The sequence below is a fragment of the Ascaphus truei genome, chromosome 16, assembly GCF_040206685.1.
Source record: "Ascaphus truei isolate aAscTru1 chromosome 16, aAscTru1.hap1, whole genome shotgun sequence".
Classification (NCBI taxonomy): Eukaryota; Metazoa; Chordata; class Amphibia; order Anura; family Ascaphidae; genus Ascaphus; species Ascaphus truei.
Window position 1 is genome coordinate 42514941 of NC_134498.1, and position 13028 is coordinate 42527968.

At 41.4% G+C, this 13028-nt stretch overlaps 1 protein-coding gene across 1 annotated transcript in view; it reads left to right on the forward strand.

Annotated features, from left to right (window-relative positions):
• The first annotated feature begins 763 nt into the window (after nt 1-763).
• PASD1 (PAS domain containing repressor 1) overlaps nt 764-13028 on the forward strand; it is an 80737-nt gene continuing 68472 nt past the window's right edge. The window contains exon 1 of the mRNA XM_075573311.1: nt 764-1236. The gene's annotated coding sequence lies outside the window, so the exon portion shown is untranslated. The remainder of the gene's footprint in view (nt 1237-13028) is intronic.

Here is a 13028-nt window from a genome sequence, read left to right on the forward strand (position 1 = left end):
AATATACTATATTATGCAGCTTTCTTGTTATGGTTTTGCAGCCAGGAGACTTTGATACTTTGTGCCAAAAAGAGGTATTGTTGCTACTACATTAGTAAATTATTTCAAGCATTATTCTCTGAGCAGAAATACATTAAAGTGGAGGAACTTTCACATGCTGCACCTACTGTGTAATAATGGAATCTATTTACACGCGTGTGTGTGTGTGTGTGTGTGTGTGTATACACCCACTGAGATATATATAATTTTTTTTTTTTTATATTGTGACATGGTGAATTTGTGCGTGTTTACACATGTATGCTTCACATATATACACCCCTGTATATAGGGGGCTAGCAGCTGTATTAGTCCCAGAAAGAGTTGGATACACTGCACTTTATACGTTATGTATCCATTTGATAGACCAACATATGGATTGTGCCAAGTTTTCTTGTACATAATTTTACACTTTAAGCCCTGCAGTCTCAAGTTTATGAAAAAGAACACCTTGTACAGTACAATTTATATATTGGTCCATTAAAGGGTATTACAACCTATGAACTATCCTATATATAGTTCAAAGAGAAAAAGTAGAAGGAGAGAGAGAGAGAGAGGAAGAGAGATAAGAGAGAGATAAGAGACAGGCATGGGGGAGGAACAGTACAATGTGAGAGAGAGAATAAATAGCTAGGAAAGATGCAGAAATAGGGGTGGAACAGCAACAAATGAGAGAGGGAGGGAGAGAAAAAGATCCAGCAAGGAAAGGAAGGAGGTTCTAACATGCTGGCAGCATTAGCCAGCTCCAGCCCTCCTTCCCCAGCTATGTACAGTAGCCGGTTGCTAATGATGTTGTTAGGCTGCTACTGGGTGACCTAGTTTCTGAGAGTTGCTCTCTGCCTGTGTCTGCCTCTGCCCGCAGATCTCTCCCAGTCCCACCCAGGGGCCAGCTGTGAGTTACACCGCCTGTCCTGCACAAGTCACGTTTGGCAGTGGGGTTTTTGGAGATCGGATTCCTTGGCTTCTTTCAAGGCACTCGCCCCACTCTCCTTGGGATTGTTGGCTGTTGTGATTTCTGTTTGGTGTTTTTGTTTTTGTTTTTCCTCTTTCCTGGATGATACTTTTTGGATACAGAATGATGGTGACATGTTGAGATTGGGCTTCCTGGCTTGGTGGCTGTTGGATCTGATCATCCTGCACAGGGAAGGAGAAGTGGGGTCCCGGGAGCCTGGCTTGGCCAAGTCATCCTCTTAAATCAGGGTATGTGTCCAGGCTCTGCCACTGGTAACAGGCAGGGGCTTCTCAGTGTGTTAGATGCATTAGGGGGTCCCAGGGGAGCATATACTGTACTGTAACTCTATTATTTATTAAATTACTGTATTATGCTGTTATTAATACTTCTATTTTATGTTACATATATCTTTATATTTAAATATAATGTCATCTGTATATTATATATATATATATAATATAGTTTTTATTAATACTTTTTATTAGTGTTTTCTATGTGCTGTGAAAAAAAAGAAAAAAGCATTTAATTTAACACATGGATACCAGTTGCCAGGAATTCAGAAAACTTTTTGAGAAAATCAAGAGAGAGAAAAGTACTTTTTAATGGATTATACTGTACTGCTCACGTGTCTGTATATATATATAGATTTTTTTAAATCATATACATATACATGTATCCCATGTATTGACAGTCATACTCATTACTTCTACAGATTTGCAGTCACTCAGAAGGGCTTCTTCTTAAAGGAAATGTGTTTTCAGGTAGCTCAAAACCCACCGGACCTTGCCAGGTCTGCCTTGTTGGTTTCTTTTTGTGGTGCCCAACCCTGCCCTGTAATCCACCATAATTATTCACAAGGAAGAAACTCCTTCTCCACAGCATTGATTCCCCTTTTAGTTCTTGTGATGGTAAATAATGCAGAACTGGCATCAGGCTGTGGGCATCAACAGTTGGCAAGCTATGTTCTTGGACATAGGTGATGTAAGATGAACAACTTTAAGATGTTTGGGGTATGCATAGTCATACTCAGCATTGTTGTACAGTATGCTGCCTATGCAGAAAGCATAGTGTCTTGTGTACTGCTTCTTTCGCCTTTGGTTTTTGGGATTTTCCATTCAACAACAAGACTCCTATAAATATTACATTTGAACTTTTTGGGGGAAGGGGAGAGAGGTTTGGGACACACAGTACAGTATATATCCTCCTATCCTTCATCCCAGACACTGGTGTTAATATCAAGATCCTCATAATCAGTAGAGCTGATAACATTTTGACCTTAACTTGCCATGAGAAAAAAGTGTTGATTTGGAAATATAGTTTCAGCTGTAATAGGTATTGTGAAATAATTCTGTTCCACTTGGCTGTGTACAGTACCTGCATTTAATTAGGTGTCAATGTGCCAGGTCTCATAACCTGCAAACAGAGGACAGACGGCTGACTTCAAATGTTTTATTTGCATGGTTTTATGGAGACATATTTTATGTAGTAAAAGTGAAAAATGTACAATGAGAGTTGCCAACTTATTGATATTGGTTTTATGTATTTTGGTGTCTTTGATTAGTCAACTTACAATATTGAGCTGGTACTAACACTGTATACCAGTGAACTACGGCGTTGAGTGGCGATGGGCAATTATTTAGCCGAATGTCAAATTTGGACAAAAATGGGGTTTTTTTGTTTTGTTTTTTCATTTTGGAATATTTGTGAGTTGAAAAAATGTCGCCACTGTAATAAAAAAAAAATAATAATAATAAAAATTTAACAATTGGAGAACATTAAAGAGTTGGCAAAAGAATGAAATCTTTGAAAAATTGGAGAATTTGCACACAGAAAAAGTGATTTTTTTTGCAAAGATAAAAATATTACAGAATTAAAAAATAAAATAAAAATTATAATGTAGGTATGCAAAAAAAAAAAAGAATGAAATATTTTACACATTTTCCCATCTCTATCGTTGAGATATCTAAGACAAAAATACTATATCACAGTTTGCATTGTTTCAAAACTGTGGGACATTTCCCTTCAAATTGGGGTTCAAGCTGAATGGAAACTCCCCTTGAGAACCATGACAGGATCCATACAAGGATTCAGCCAAGCTCAGTTGCCCAGTGAAGTGTATACACTATGTTCTGGTGACTATCTGCGCAAAGGTTTTCATACAGAAATGTGTCACGGAATCCATTTGGTATTTTCAAGTCACCTCCTGTAGCATCTGGAACGTTTCATCCTCCTACCCTATCCAGTGAAAGTAATGTCCTTGTTCCCAATGGCTGTTCCAATCATAGACATAGAACATCTTCCAAGGTTTACAGACAAATGGGATGAGTTACTGGAAAATACCCAGCAATCATTTATTTTCTATTTGCAAAGGAAATATTGGACTGGTGTATATATGGTAACACTTGAATCTTTTGATAGCTTGGATAGATTTATTGTGTGATGGTATAACCCAGCAATGCTACTTTAGAATAACCCATAGGAATGGAGTGTTACGTGCAGATCTGTATTCGCTGTGCTGTGAAGCAATCTTCTTGAGCAAAGGGATGATGGCTTCATGGCATATTAACTAGGGGCCTCAAAGTATTGGATATGTGCAGTCTCTGCCCATGGGTTGGCATGACACAGCAGGGTGTAACAGGTCTTTGCTAAGGCGTGCTCTCCTTACCATAATAGGGGAAAAAGTATTTTTGGGGAAGTTAAACATACCTGAGAATTTAAAGACACCTTTGTGATGTGTTTTTTTAAATATTATTTGTTAAGCGTATACACTTCTTTTTAGAGAATCATGAAATGGAAGAAAATGTGATACAAAACCATATTGAGTAGCTTATGTACACACCCTAAGGCCCGGGCCATAGAGGGGTGAGGAGAGCGGATGCGCGCTAACGCTGAGGCTCGCCTGCTTAAGTCAGCGCGATTCCACGGACTTGCAGGCGAGCCAGCGTGCGCGAAGGGAGCCGGGGGGAGGTGGTTGGAGGCGGGGCAGTGACATCGCTGGGCCAATCGCCCGCGACGCACTGACGTCAATGTCATGGCGCCGCCGTGACGTTGACGCTGCTTAAGGCTGATTGGATGTTTTCAGCCGACAGCGCGCTGAAAAACAGCTTGGCGCTCGGCTGAAAACTCCAAAGCCTCCGCACGCCTGCGGACGCTCGCGTGAGCCCCCTCTCAAGGCATCCTCATTGAGGATGCAGTGGCTCAGCGCGGAGCGTCCGCACGTCCTTCTATGGACGCAGCATTAGGCTGGGTCCATAGAAGGACCGACAGCGCTGAGCAGTGCGGACGCTCCGCGATGAGCTCCGTCATCTTGTCTTGAGAGGGGGCTTCCGCGAGCGTCCGCAGGCGTGCTGAGGCGCAGGGATTTTCATCCAACAGGAGAAAATGTTTTCAGACCGCGCTGAGGACATCACGTGGCTGGCAACATCCAATCAGGGTGAAGCAGCGTGACGTTGACGTCGGCGCTTCGACCCCTGTTGACCCCGTGACATCATAGCTCTGCCTCCCGATCGCGCACGCTGACTCGCCTGCTGGTCTATGAAATCGCTCCTGATTGAGCAGATGAGACTCAGCGGAAGCGCGGAGGAGCGCGGGCTGCCCTACTATGGACAAAGCCTTAGGGCCAACTCAAACTCCTTCTGCCAGAGATCAGCAATACCAAACCATAACTGTGTCTCCAAATTTCCTTCTTCTAGTGTCTTGTGTTTTTTTATTCATTCATGTTTATTTTAATCATGTGTTTGAATAGTAATAGAGGCAGCCTGGCCAATGCATGAAAGCTACTCTTAAACATGTGGGTGGTTTCTTACATTTCCATTGACTTGGAAGAAGAGATTTATATTTAATGAGAGAAATTATATCGTTTGGGTTAAAAACTATGGAGTCTCTCTGGTAAACCAGTAGAAATATGAGTATATGTTAAATATCAATCCCTTTAGTACTGGATAAAATAGACCGATGGTTAGATGTTTAACTGGTAACAGTTAAGACCATCTTGCTTGTTCTTGGTGCAAGAACTTTAAGGATTATTTACTGTACCTGTGACCAATGCATTGATGTCTACTGTATCTGCTGTGGTCTGTACCTACAGCAAGACCACCCCAATCTTACCCACTGGAGAATGTTTGATCTTGAAATGTTTCACCCCATTTGATGTTTTCAGAAAATGTAATAGTTGCCAGTATTGTTGGCAAGTGAATGGGAAGAGAGACGTCACATGCTATCATAATAACATCACCATTATTGAGTGGGCCACTGGGAAATATTCTCCTAACGTCCTTTCTTATTTCCTGAACAGGAAGTGCATTGAGGCATATGTATCAAGGCAAAAGTCATGCAATTCATGCACCAAATGCATTAAATAAAATAATAATTGAATTCAATGAAATTATTTCTTGAATACGTAGTGAAGTTGGGTTTGCCCAATAATTCCCCCACTTTTGCTTTGATACATAGACCCCATATGCCATATGATTCAAATATGAATTTAGGAAAATATGAAGTAGACTTATCTCTACCAAGTGTGAAACATGTTTTTTTTTTTTACGTCCCACATAATTTCGAATAACTCGTTTCGATAATATGGATCACTATGTTGATGATTGGTGTGATAATTTATACTTTATCATGGAATAAATTGAGTTGTATGTATGTATGCCTGTCTGTCTTTATTTATATAGCGCCATTAATGTACATAGAGCTTCACAGCAGTAATACACGTGACATTCATATAAATAACAGATCATGGGAATAAGTGCTTCAGACATAAAAGTAACATTGTAGAAGAGGAGTCCCTGCTCCGAAGAGCTCACAATCTAAGAGTTGGTTTAACTCTTTCTGTTCTCAGGTTTCGATGAGTTTGGAAGGGCTGTATGCATCTTAGTTTGTGTAGAGCAGGGGTGGCTAACTCCAGTCCTCAAGGGCCACCATCAAGTCAGGTTTTAAGGATATCCTTGCTTCAACACAGGTGGCTCAATCGAAGAACGAGCCACTGATTGAGCCACCTGTGCTGAATCCGGGATATCCTGAAAATATGACCTGTTGGTGGCCCTTGAGGACTGGAGTTGGCCGCCCCTGGTGTAGAGTATCAGACATAAAAAGAGCCACCTGGCCCACACAGTCTGCTCACGGAGTCTTTGAAAGACTTGTCTAATGTAACGGTTGTGTCTTGTGTTACTCTGTCTACATAAATGTGGAATAGTCAATGGACAGGGGGTGTATTTTTTTGTGTGTAGGTTAAACTCAAATACTTCATTTAAATCTACACATTTTTCAGAATATAACTGTAAAACCTTGTAGTGATCGGTGGGCGTGTAGACTCCTGTATTTGAATGTAATTGTTCGATCCATACTTTTTGAGCAATTGGAAAAAACCTGTTTAGTCCATGCATTTTATAGCAAATGAACACTATGGTGCAATATTTTGTGCAAAATAATGTTCAACCGTAACTTAATTTTCCACAAAGCGGGCGAGCTTGTAAATGCAGATTGTCATTTATAATAGTTACTTTAAGCTTTCTTTATTGCTTTTCAATTATAGTGGCCACACTAGGAGTGGCTTCTCATATAGTGTGCATATACATCTAATCCATTAGCCAGGTTGTGCATCATTCTGTTACACAAACTACTTAGACTATTTTTAACATCTAATCATGGTAATAGTCTCAGCAACATCAGATTGTAAAGTTTAATGGTAATTTCAATCCTTTTTTGTTGTTGGTGCTGTTCAGATGATGGGGAATAAGGAATAACGATGACTCGCCTTAATATGGGCAGTTACAGTCAAACTAGGGTAAAATGTGCATTTTGAGAAGAGTAGTTGTACAATTAAGTAATAATCCCAGAAGAACAGGGCATTACTGGCCAATAATGCCCGGGCTGGAAGAGTTGAAGGCCCGAGGCGAAGCCGAGGGACTTTAACCAACCAGGGCATTATTGGCCAGTAATGCCCTGTTCTGAGGGGATTATTACTATTATAGACTTTTTTATTTGTACATTTTTCAGAAAAAATACACTTTTGTAGTCATATTGATTTTTATCCGGATGATTGTCTACATTCTTTTGCTTTTACTGCCAGCTTAGTTTGTACATACAACCAGCCCCACTCTACACACACACACACACACACACACACACACACACACACACACACACACACACACACACACACACACACACACACACACACACACACACACACACACACACACACACACACACACACACACACACACACACACACACACACTGCAGCCCCCCTCTATACACACAAACACTCTGAAACCCCCCTCCTGCACCCACAAAACACACTGCAGCCCTCCTCCACCCTCTACACTCACAAAACACACACAACACACAATAAACACAGCAGCCCCCGTCTACACCCACAAACACAGTACAGTCCCCTGTAAACCCACAAAACTGCAGACACACACACACCAAAACACTCTGCAGCCCTCCTCCACCCCCTCCACCCACTGACACACACAGAGACACTGCTACACATACAGAGACACTGCTACACACACACACACACAAACACTGATACACACACACTGATACACACACACACACACACACACACACACACACACACACACTACAGCCCCCCTCTACACCCACAAAACACACTGCAGACACACACACCAACAAAACAGACTGCTGCCCTCTCTACATCCACAAAACATACATCAGCAGCTCCCCTCTACACCCACTGCAGCCCCCCTGTAAACCCACACACTACAGATACAGACACGCACACACACACACACACAAACAAAACACCTGTGTAGAGCTCTCTGCAGGCAGGAAGGGGGAGGAGTCAGTGCCTGGCTGCAGGCAGGGTGGGGGAGGAGTCAGTGCCTGGCTGCAGGCAGGAAGGGGGAGGAGTCAGTGCCTGGCAGTAGGCAGGGAGGGGAGGAGTCAGTGTCTGGCTGAAGGCAGAGTGGGGAGGAGTCAGTGCCTGGCTGCAGGGAGGGGGAGGAGTCAGTGTCTAGCTGCAGGGAGGGGGAGGAGTCAGTGCCTGGCTGCAGGCAGGGTGGGGGAGGAGTCAGTGCCTGGCTACAGGCAGGGTAGGGGAGGAGTCAGTGCCTGGCTACAGGCAGGGTGGGGGAGGAGTCAGTGCCTGGCTACAGGCAAGGGGGGGGGAGGGATCAGTGCCTTGCTGGTGCCTCCTGTCCAATCACCTCCCCTGTCTAAGAGCTGATCTCACTCTTTGTGAATGAGAACTGAAAGCTGATTGGCTGAAAAACTTGGCAAGGTGCCAAAAATTCCGGGCCATTACTGATTGGTTAAAATTCCGGCCATTATCCAATCAGAGAGTAGGGATTTCAATAATGCCTTGAATTTACCAGCTTTAGCCCATAATAAGGAATAGTAAGTACAGAATACATTAATGACATTAATGAGATGAAGGCTTCCTTTGGTTTTTCTCTGCTTTGTTCCCTTAGGCGGCGATTATAGTAGGAGCGCATGGTGTCACGCGCACCTCTCGAACGAGCGATGGGTGCACTGCGAGGGAGTGATTGGTGATGCGCGGTGGACGCGTCACGATGCTGGTTTGCCCTCAGTGGCTGAACCGCTCACGTGACGCGGCCGCCGTGCAAAAAACCCCCGAAATCATTTGTAGTTTGAAAAATCTGCCGCGCGGGTCGCTCAGCATCGCACTATGGCCGACCTGATATGGCTGCTGCAGTTTGTTCTCGCAGCGCGCCAAATTGCACACGCCGTCACGCCTACTATAATCGCCGCCTTAGTGGGCATTGGGGAGTGCCACAATGAGTAACGATATTGTATAGAATACGTAGGTTACATCAGGGTTACGAGTTATCATAGAAATACAGCAAGAAGTACTATTTTTTCCAACTTGTAAAAGCAATATTCAATAAACTAATGGTTTGAGTTCTGGAATAAGACTGAGCATTTAAAGCATCTTTTGACCAAAGCTTCCTAAGGCAACTGCATAATAACTCATTTGTTTAAACCTTGTGTGGGTGAAACTTGTACACATGGTCTGTGTTTAAGTGGGATATTAGGTGCAGAACCACATCACAGCATATTTTATTGAAGGTTTCCATAGGACCTAAAACTGCCCAGTAACACAACATTATCTATTGTTAAATGTGTGGGGTTTTTTTCTTTTTATTTAGCATTTTCAAGACCGTTTCACAACATATATCACGTCTTACAGAACAAAGAATGAAGGTTAAATAATATGGGGGATGGTATGAGGAAAGAGGCGTAAATACAGAATATAAGGTGTTACTGTATTATTAAAATGTATACATTTTTAAAGAGAGTCGTGGGATTTTTGACATTGCAGTTGCTGTATTGGGACATCCACAGATCTACATATAACCTAAAATCTTATTTGTTTATTGAAATGTGGGAACCAGGGCTCCCAGGTGTCCCCTAATCTGTTGGTGGAATCATAGAGAGAGGCTGAATCATAGAGAGAGGCTGAAATATCTCTCAAAAAATTATTACAATAAGTGTAGTTGGAAGATTGGGATCTAGAGCAGCATTAAACTAGTTTGAGAGTCCTGGGATTTAGCGGATGTATTGCAAAAGTATTTTCACTTTCTTCATGTAAGTTTGCAGTTGTGTTTCAGGCAGTGAAACGGTTAACCATTGGTCAGTCCCATTATATAGTTAAAAACTAGGAACATGTGCCTCATTCCTTCTTGGTTTCCAGCATGCCCTGTGCTGATGTTGGGCTGTTTTGTAGTGATTGATAAGCTACATTTCACCGGCATCCTCAATTACTGCGTCTGCATTTTTATTTCAAACAAAATAAAATTGGAAAATGTAATTTCACGCTAAATTGCACAAAATACACTTTTAATCTAAACCCAGCTGTTCAGATGTAAACAACCCTTTTTGATCCAAACGCAATTGTTTTTTTTTTGTTCAACTTAACTAAAAAAAAAAACAAATTCTGAAAACATTGTTCTGGTATGGAAACACAAGTGTAATATTGATTATGTAGAACCAAAGGACTATATTTTATTGGATTTATAAAGTAAAATAGTTTTGAGAAATTCAAAACTCCAATATTTCATTACAGCACATAATTCATGTTTAATTTTGTATTGTCAATGTGATTATGTGATAGTATTATATCAGTTGTATCAAATCAGCCATTGTAACATTCATATTTCATTGTAAACGTTCTTTTCCCTCTGTTAGTTTTCCTTAAGTTTGGCTACATTTTGTTATTTGTTTTACGCTGTGTGAACTCATAAAAGATGAATTTTGAGGAAAGTATAATGCCTTTGTGGTTATTTAGTGCAAAAAATCATTTGAGCAAATGTCACTAAACAGACCAACCTCTATTCAATACCCATTCCTTTGCATACGGGTCTCTGTCTCTGTCTCTGTCTCTGTCTCTGTCTCTGTCTCTGTCTCTCTCTCTCTCTCTCTCTCTCTCTCTCTCTCCTCTCTCTCTCTCTCTCTCTCTCTCTCTCTCTCTCTCTCTCTCTCTCTCTCTCGTCTCTCTCTCCTCTCTCTCTCTCTCTCTCCTCTCTCTCTCTCTCTCTCTCTCTCTCTCTCTCTCTCTCTCTCTCTCTCTCTCTCTGTGTCTGTCTGTCTCTCTCTGTGTGTGTCTCTCTGTGTGTGTCTGTCTCTCTGTCTCTGTCTCTGTCTCTGTCTCTCTCTCTCTCTCTCTCTCTCTCTCTCTCTCTCTCTGTGTGTCTGTCTGTCTCTCTCTGTGTGTGTCTGTCTCTCTGTCTCTCTGTCTGTCTCTCTCTCTCTCTCTCTCTCTCTCTCTCTCTCTCTCTCTTCTCTCTCTCTCTCTCTCTCTCTCTCTCTCTCTCTCTCTCTCTCTCTCTCTCTCTCTCTCTCTCTCTCTCTCTCTCTCTCTCTCTCTCTCCTCTGTCCTCTCTCTCTCCTCTCTCTCTCCCTTCCACAATAAGCACTCAGGGTACACCAAAAAATATAAAAAGTTTATTATGATGGACTAAAAAATAAAAAACACTTACTAAAAAAAAAGACACCCTCTAATTGACACAAAATAGGAGACAGAGTAATCTACATAATAAACTCAACTGCTAAAACAGTCCCAATCCATGGTAAATTCAATAGAAAAGAGTATCTTTATCTGAAAGTAAATAAAGACTCAGCAGGTAAAAAAAGCAATTCTTCCCTGCAAAAGTCTGGTCCGGCCGATCTAGAAATACAATATACAATATCACACAAAGAACCTTACACGTAGAAATGATATCAGCACTGAAAATACACTCAATATGTACACAGACGTGTAGGCAAGTTCAACGGTATGAGAAACATCAGTTGAAATTCGATTTCTTAATACAGAAACTTAATTGCCACGGACTGGAACACGCAGAGACGATTAGTAGAGAATAATTTGCAGGCGTGCACGGTTTTTATTAAGTGTTTTTTAATTTTTTAGTCTGTCTTAATAAACGTTTTTGTATTTTTTGGTATACCCTAAGACTGCGCTTATTTTGCCGGCGACGTCAGGTAAAAATCAAATTGAGATGACTTCCAGCGATCGCGACCAAGCCGTCGCGCCATCGCGTCGCGCTTACTATAAGCGCATGCGACGGTGGCAATGCATTTGTTTTGACACAATGTTGCGTCGCCGGCACTATAAGCGCAGCCTAAGGCTTATGTTGGAGGTTCTTTTCCCCCATGTTTCTTTTTGTATACAGTATTATATAACTTTCAGCACTATTAGAGCTAACATTTTGTATATTGGCAATATTATGTTAGTATTTCTCTCATCTTTAGTGGGTTCCATTCACTTTAATCTCCTGCACATTTTTTCTCTTTCTGTTTTGTTATATCTATATCCCTTCAAACAACTCGGGGAGAGACCCCTGGGATATATGCAAATATGAGTTATTTGCATATCCTATCAGCATATAAAATAGGACCTCTCTCTCTCCCTCCGTATTTCAGGGTCTGGCACTTCTGGGTGGTGTGAATTGAATGGTGCACTGACACTATTACATACATCCCAATGAAGGTGACTTTGCCTTGTTTGAGCATTGTTGGTCCCAACACAGATATTGTCAGTAAGGATATTATGTCTTATTCCAGGGCCCAGACTGTAAACTTAAGCTGTCCACAAAAACCTCTCATCATTATTAGTGAAGCGTTTAATTCACACTTGGTCTATAAAAACTGTAGTTGTCCGTTTCCTAATTGTCTGTCTCTACTCCAAAACAAAAATAAGTTATCCTATTTATTTAAAAGTTGACATCATTTCCAAATATCCATTACTACCAAACATAGCACACACAGCAGAATAATATAAGCACAATGGATCTGTGTTTTGCGCAGCTTATTAATTAAGTGTATTGTTATCTGACATAACAAAAGATTGATTGACTTGTCAGTGGCTACACAAAGTGGGCAGCAGGTTTTAAGAACTGCAACTGCAGAGGCCAGGTATTAAATAACTTGTATATGATGTGAAACGTGCAGCCATAACATTTTGCAGATTCTGCGGATATTACTCTTAAAATCTTCTGTCGGATTGCGGAATCTGCGGATATTACTCTTAGAATCTTCTGTCGGATTGCGGAATCTGCGGATATTACTCTTAGAATCTTCTGTCGGATTGCGGAATCTGCGGATATTACTCTTAAAATCTTCTGTCGGATTGCGGAATCTGCGGATATTACTCTTAAAATCTTCTGTCGGATTGCGGAATCTGCGGATATTACTCTTAGAATCCTCCGACTGTTTGCGGAATCTGCAGATTGCTGATAGAAAAAAAATCCAGAAAAACGAGTTGCCCTTTTATGAGACTGATTAGCGGAAATCCACGGACCAAAGGAACTGCCCGATTTGAGGCAGATCCAAATCCGCAAAAAAAAACCCACGTACATCTCTACTCTTTAGCATATGGGAATTCTAGACAGAAACTGATATCTAGACCAGATTCAGTTTTAAATAGTGATGGAAATGTGGATTTACACAGGAGTGCATAAAAGAGCCTAAAACAATCAGCTAGTGTGTACACAGCTTGCACACTCAGTGTGTGCACACTTTAATGTGTTGAGATAACTGGAATTTG